Source organism: Varanus komodoensis, unplaced genomic scaffold (assembly GCF_004798865.1).
Source record: "Varanus komodoensis strain SLA01 unplaced genomic scaffold, ASM479886v1 scaffold1, whole genome shotgun sequence".
In the NCBI taxonomy this organism is placed as follows: domain Eukaryota; kingdom Metazoa; phylum Chordata; class Lepidosauria; order Squamata; family Varanidae; genus Varanus; species Varanus komodoensis.
In genome coordinates this window covers 136,113,275-136,120,350 of record NW_025335268.1, presented here as the reverse complement: position 1 = coordinate 136,120,350, position 7,076 = coordinate 136,113,275, and positions in this window count along the sequence as shown.

The window sequence follows — 7,076 nt, the reverse complement described above, 5'->3', positions numbered from 1 at the left end:
CGCCCACAACTGGAACGCTTCGCCTCCGAAGCGTTTCCCCCTTCCAGGCTTTGCGCAGGTCTGGAGTTTTTCCCCATTCTTGAGGCTGAAACACCTCTTCCAAGCTAAGTAAGAGGCAGTGAGAGCTTTAAGCTAAAAGGTGCAGCTATTTTGGCCTCATTCCTTCCCCTCTTCCCATTGCAATGTCCCCTTCCCTAACTTCTCCAAAATGGAGTTTGTCCCCCAGACTAAAAAGGGTTTGGTATTCCCGCGTTAATGCAGGAATACTTTGCTACTGCAACCCCAACAACCGGCCCCACCAACATTTCTAAAGGCTACGAAATAATTGGAGAGAATCAGTGGGGGAAACTGCTGAGTTGCTTGTCTCTGGACATAGGTGCCAGCACACGTGCATGATTTACAATCCCACATGACAATTGTATAGAGCCAGTTATGGTTCCTGGGGAAATGCTATCTGTCCACAGCAGAACTATTGCCTCAAGGAGCTGGGAACAGGATCATCCTGCAACAGGAGATGAGTAACTGAACTCATATAATGCTCAAACAAACAAAATATTGAATGAGAAAGCCCAGCAGGACGTGTGAAATTCTTCAGACAGGTGATTGGATGCACTCATTAGCTGAACCAGATCAGTTAAAATCAGCCCTACCTTTACTGCACAGATACTCAGAAACTGGTATCAGGCATGCATAAAAACAAGGGCCTCGAAGCTATTGCAGAATGAATAGCATTACCAGCCTCAGAGTGAATAATACTGTTCTAAACCAAGATTTCATCAGCACTGGCAATCATTCCTATCCCCTGGAAATGGCCTACTGGGTGTTAAATGTATTTTTGTTCTCCCGTTGTTTTACCACCATGCTGCACTTGCCAAAGATGGATGCAAGCTGTTACATAAGTAGGCCCATCAGAATTGATCTATCCCTGCGACAGCAATAACCACAGTGCCAGTGTGCCATCTAGGGGCCATACCACAGAGTAAAGATCTTTTTCCACGGTGCCCTGACAAGCTTGTGCAAGGCAGTCAGTGACTTCCGGAAGATTAAAAAGAGCCTGTTGCTCGAAGACAGACCCCTCCACCTGCACAGACTCATTAATACTCCAGCCTTGGTGTGCAGTGAAGGTTGCAAAGAGGCCACATGCTGTTCAGAAAGACAACATTGAAACTCTGCCAGGCAGAAATTAAAGAAAAGAGAAATGGCTCTAGTACAGTATCCAATTATCTTTAAGCCGTTGTAGGATTAAGGCAAGAGTCAGATAAAAACAAAATCATTAGAAAACGGCAGGTTATTAGGGAAACCCCAGAGAGGAAGCAATTGTTTGCCATTGTACTGTATGTTCTTCTCTGAAGGTACAGATCTTTCATCTTGGCTGCCCCAGGAGGCAGAGTTAATTTTTAAATGTATTTGGTGAACTGAGACTATTAAGAATTGATAATTCATCTTTAACAGGTTGGGATTTGAGTCCGCTGCACCCACACTCTCATTACCATCAGTAGTTAAGCTGTATGTTTTATTTAGATTTACAAGCTGTCTGCCTTACTTAAAGTGGAGCAGCTTACAGGATACTGTTCACACATGTGTCTGGACCTCTGCCTCCACTTTCTTTAAAGCACCAATGCTTAGAGACCTGTACTCGTACAACACTAATGAATTCAGAATCCCACACTTCATGTTGGTGCAGACAAGTTCTGTTTTGCTAGTGAAATGGAAATGAATAGAAGGGGTGTGGGAAGGATACAGAGAAGAGCACTGGAACACTATGATAAATTTGTGAGAACAGCCATTTTTAATGTTTTGCTTTGATAGGAAAGCAGAACTTTTTAACAACAACCTTAAGTAGTCTTATTGCAAGATTTTGTAATAATGAAGATTATACATAAAAAGTATTGATGGTTGGTTCCCATACGTTGAATTCAGATACACTGGTGAACATGGTTCTTTTACAACTAGTAATCTGGAATTGGGCTCCTTGCCTGGAGGAGACATATCCAGATTAAAAGAGTACCTGTAGTAGAAGCAAACTACCCTTCTGGCAATAGCGTAAATAAAGGAAAGCTGCAGCCAACTCTTAGCAGAGATAGGCTGTGACAGCTGGCAGTGAATTAGCAGCCTGTGCCCTTCTGAACAAGGACAATTCTGGTCCAGGAAATCTAGATATTGCCACTGCTCAGAAATAATCCCATCGATGATCTTCTCTACTGAGTTCTGTTACAGTGGAAAGAAAAAAAACCAGGACAAAAGTTTTCTATCTGCATTCTTCCTCTTTCAAGTGGCACCAGGCCAAGCAAGTGACTAGCACACGTGAACTCTCTCTCCCTGCAGCTGGGCTGCTCTCCCTGCATGTGAGTGTGCGTGAGAGAGAGGGAGAGGTTTTTTTTTTCCAGTGTTTGTACAGATGTATCCCATCTGTATAAGAAGGCAGGCAAGATAGGATTTGGCTACAAAGGTAGGGCAGAAAAGGCAGGGGGAGGTAACATCAAGGAGAATCAAGCCAGTAGAATGGTAAGAGGAAAGGGGGAGGCAAGGAAAGAATGGTCATTATCAGGAAAAATTATCAGATTGATGAATTCTAACCAGCCCAATCCTGCAAGCTGCTATTCAGGTGGTGGCAGAAAAAAACCAAAATGCTGTTGGCCTTTAATGCTAAAGACACGAGCAGTAGACTGGGCATTTTGGAGGTTCAAAGGCCATAGAAAATGTTATCCTGGTAAGGCTCATGACAACTCTGCAAGCATCTTCTTTAGCATAGACTGGACATAAGAACAGCAGCTTGTCTAATGTTGGCATTAATAGTGGTATACTTTGATATATAATATTCTACTTCACCATTTTTATTCTTTTTTCTCTCTTCATTGCTTAGTGCTTGGAATTCAGAGTGATATATAAAGCTGATAAATACTATCCTGTAGAAGGTTCATGGCTGAGATGAAATTTGAACTTGGGAAGTTGCACGTTCTCAACCACTGTACTACACCAGCTCTATAATTTGCTGTAATTGGAACAAGCAATCCTATACTTAACTTATGTTGCTTTGCAGATGTGTGTCAAGGAACCAGCCACCAAATCCTGTCTGCTCAGTCCAGGAAGGGAGGACCAAAATATAAGTTTATAAATTACACACATACAGTTATATAGATTTGCCAGTCATCCCTACAGGGTACCTGAACCTCGTACAGTGCCTTGGCAGGTAGCAAATACAGTATCCCTTATGGCATCAACTCTGTGCTAGAAACATCTTTACCCTTTGCATAACTGACTGCTACAGACTGCAAGTATACAGAAACCTACTAGGAAAAAGTAGGTCAACAACCTGAAGGATGAATAGGCACTAGCATCTTAGTCACTGTTGCTAGTTGTGGAGTGGGCTTCCTTCATAGCCAAGACAGAAAGGGGGCACAGGAGAAATGCTGTATTTGTCCAAAAGCAGTCTGTATAGAACCAGGGATAACAAGCAAGAAGCAGCAGCAGCTGCAGGTAATCCCTGAACCTGAAGTAGTTGTTTGTGAGGTGGTATGAGGAGAGGGTGGACAGTGCCACCAAAAACTTTGCCAGTACTCATGCCTCAGCCTCTCCCTTGTTCATGGACAAGAGAGGAGATACATATTTTCCCACTTCCACAGTGGGCAGGGATGCACAACCTATGGCCCATATGCAGCCCCACAAGTGCCTACCTGCTCTTCCCCCTTTTTCTGGCAAATCCTTCCCCTTAATTGTACCACTTCTTCAGAGATCACAATATAGATTGCTCAATCATACATGAACCAAGATGGAGTGCCTGCTGAAGGCAGCGGAGGAACAAATAGTGTCCAGCTGGTGCTCTGGAGAATTCTAGCAGCCACATTCCCACCAAGGAGTTTGCTGGATCAGCTCCCTAGATGCTGCTTGACTACCAGCCGCCTTCCTCATTCCCTTGTCCTGTGCAGCTATGGAGGTCTTACAAAAGCCTGGAGGCAGTGCCTTCATGAACGCAGCTTGCCACAGAGCCAAGGCAATGGCAGTGGTAAAGGTAATAGGAGCATAGGATGAAGCAAGAGGATTGCAGGGATGTCCCTCTTCCCACTTGCCAGTGAGGAAACAATGGTCTGCATCACGATTGCTGTGATGTGCATGCATGCACAAACAACATCAGACGCCAGTGATGTGTTCAGGTCCTTTACTCCAAGGCAAGTCTCAAGTCTTTACTTCTGAGTCCAAGTCGATCCTCAAGGCATTGCAAGAAATTTTCGAGTCACATCTCAAGTCTCTTCTCATCTCAAGAGCCAACCTTAACAGAAAAAAGGGAGGTGGTGGGGTGGGCGGGGGGAAGTTGCAACTGCCCCGATGTTCCCATCTGCACTTCTGTCAGTGATGCATTGAAGTCCTTTCCTTCAACCACGATTTAAGTTGTACTGTTATTCAAATTTATCAAGATTGCAATTTAGAAAAACCATTTTCTTGACAAGACTGGGGCTGGCCTGGGGCTGATATTCTCCCTGGAAACACATGGGAATCGAGCAGAGGCAGTAGGCAGGAGAAGTGCTGTTGTGCTTCCTGCCAAGGAGAACAAAGTACACCAAAAAGAGCTGCAGCCTTCCCCATATTCAGGTAGTGCCTGGCTTACCGACAAGTTCTTTCCTGAGAATGTCCTTAAGTCAAATTTGTATACAAGTCGGATCACGAGTAAGCCAAATGTTTGTCTTAGTTTATGTACATATTTTACCTTTCTATGTATATAAAACACTTAAGAAGCACTTCCATATTCACTAAAGCATTTTAAACACAATGCAGTATTGTAAAAATGATAAGAATACAGTAATAATAAAGTAACTACAGGTACTGAAGAGAGACCAAGCCAGGCCATTAGCTGCTACAAGGCCATTTATGATGAGAAAAGAAAATGGGTGCACAAACAACCCTTGAGACCTACTCCCAGAAAGCAACTCCAGTGGTAACCTCTCCCTCTCCAGCAGCACAATCAAAACCTGCCTCTCCAGCCCCAGGGCCATGTTAATATTAGGCTTGATGTGACCTCATAGATTAGGAAGTTATGGATAAAAACAGAATTTCAAGCTTTAAAAGAACGGAGGCATAGGGAGAAGTCATCTGGGCACCTCTGCTTCTGCCCTTCCCAGAAACTGCTTTGCCGTGCTTCTGCTTCATCCTTGAAGCCCTGCATGTGCCCCAAAACACACTAGCATGGATACACTTGAGCCAACAGTGCAGAACAAAAAGCCATGAATATCTACAGAATCTCTCTCTCTAGAAAAAGCCTGGAAAATGACGTGGCCAAAGCCACTGATGATGCATCACCAAACACATTGCATTGTTCCCTAGGGATATTTTAGACAGATATTCATGTAGGGTTTATGAGTCTGCATGTTCCTAAGTACGTAACCTGGGGACTACCTGTATTGCAATCCCCCTCCCTCTGCTCCGCTTGTCCCTCTCTTGCACTTCTTCCCTTGTGCCAGAAAGTGACTTGGTCATAAAAACAACAGAGATCTCTGGTTGAGTCACTCACTTGGTGCTCCTGAATCAAGTCCAAGTCAAGTTGCTTCTGCAAATTTGTCGGACATAAGAGTGGGTCACTCGAGTCCCAACACTGTCAGAGGCTACCTTATATGTACTCCTCAAGATGAAAAAAGTTTGTGTACTCACACTGTGTGCACTTGCACTGTGTGTTTCGGGGGGGGAGCAGAAGTGCTCACTGGTGTTTTGCTAATGTGGCAAGTAGCATGCTTGATGGAGACATCCTATGTGTTGGTTACAAATGTTCCCACTGGATGAAAAGTAATTGAATTATGAAGGCCATGGGTGGTGACCTATATTTATCAACCTAAGGACTTCAGTGTCTGAACAGGTTAGTGTTCTTGGTGTGGGCAAGCTGAAGAGGCTCAAAATACATTCCTGTGAACATGTGCACATTTTGAAACAGCCACTGAAAATAGTTTGAATTTCATAGAAAAGAATTTGCTGTTCCAGCTGGAACAAAAGTATAATGGATAAGTATTTCATTACAAAATCCTGAATGCCTGCCACAACACATGCAGTTAGTGTAAAGTTTTAGATACGGGATTGCTCATTTTGACGCATGAAGCAATTGAATCTTTTTTAAAGTTTTGATTGCATTGATTTTTCTTTATGAATATAGCACCTTCTAGTACAATTGTGATACTAAAAATGTCAGATGTATCCTGGTTCTTGAAAGAGTGCAATTACTGAGGTTCTATACCCATCCTTATTCAACACAAAACCTTTGCAACTGCTTCTTCATACACTGGACATCTTTCCCAGGGTTATTCAGAAATCATGTTTGCACTTCTTGAAGTAGCATCATGTAATATGCTGATCTGAGAATACTTTCACACAGACAAAAATCAGCAATGGATCATTTCACTGTTAGCATAACAAGGATAATTTTGTGATTTCTGCATTCATTAATCGTAACTTTTTATTAGGGGTGGTTATGGCAGTATTCTATACAATATGGTGAAAAAATAGTTGATTTACCTTTCAACCCTGCTCTCATTGCATCAACATTCTGATACGTTAATATTCTCCAACAAATTTCTGGACTTACAGAGATTTAGTTTGTGAGCTATGATAAACTGAGCATAGAGAGAAGGCTGTTTGTAAAATGAAATCAGCCTATACAGAAGGCTGGTATTAGTTACATGTTGCTCTGCTTTTTTTCTCCACATGTATTTTACCTTGAATAGATTCTGGATACAGCATGATCTTGTCAATAACATCCACAGCACTGGTTGCTTTTTTGATATAAAGGGAGGGTAAGGGTTAGAATCCAGATATGTGAATGCTGCAAACTATCAAATGCTTTGAAATAGCATAACTCTCTCCCTCAATCACATTCTGAACAGGTTAGGTGCATAGTTTAGTTTCATCATGCCAAGCTCTCTCGTTATGTTGATTATAACCCCTACATGTAATGATGAAGCACTGACTTATGTACAGCAGTAGCCACAACATAGTACTCAGAGAATTAAATTATATCCATCTAATGCATAAACCATTTTTCTTGATACATGCCAGTGCTTTAACAGATGAGTGAGCCACTCATAACTGTCTAATAGAAT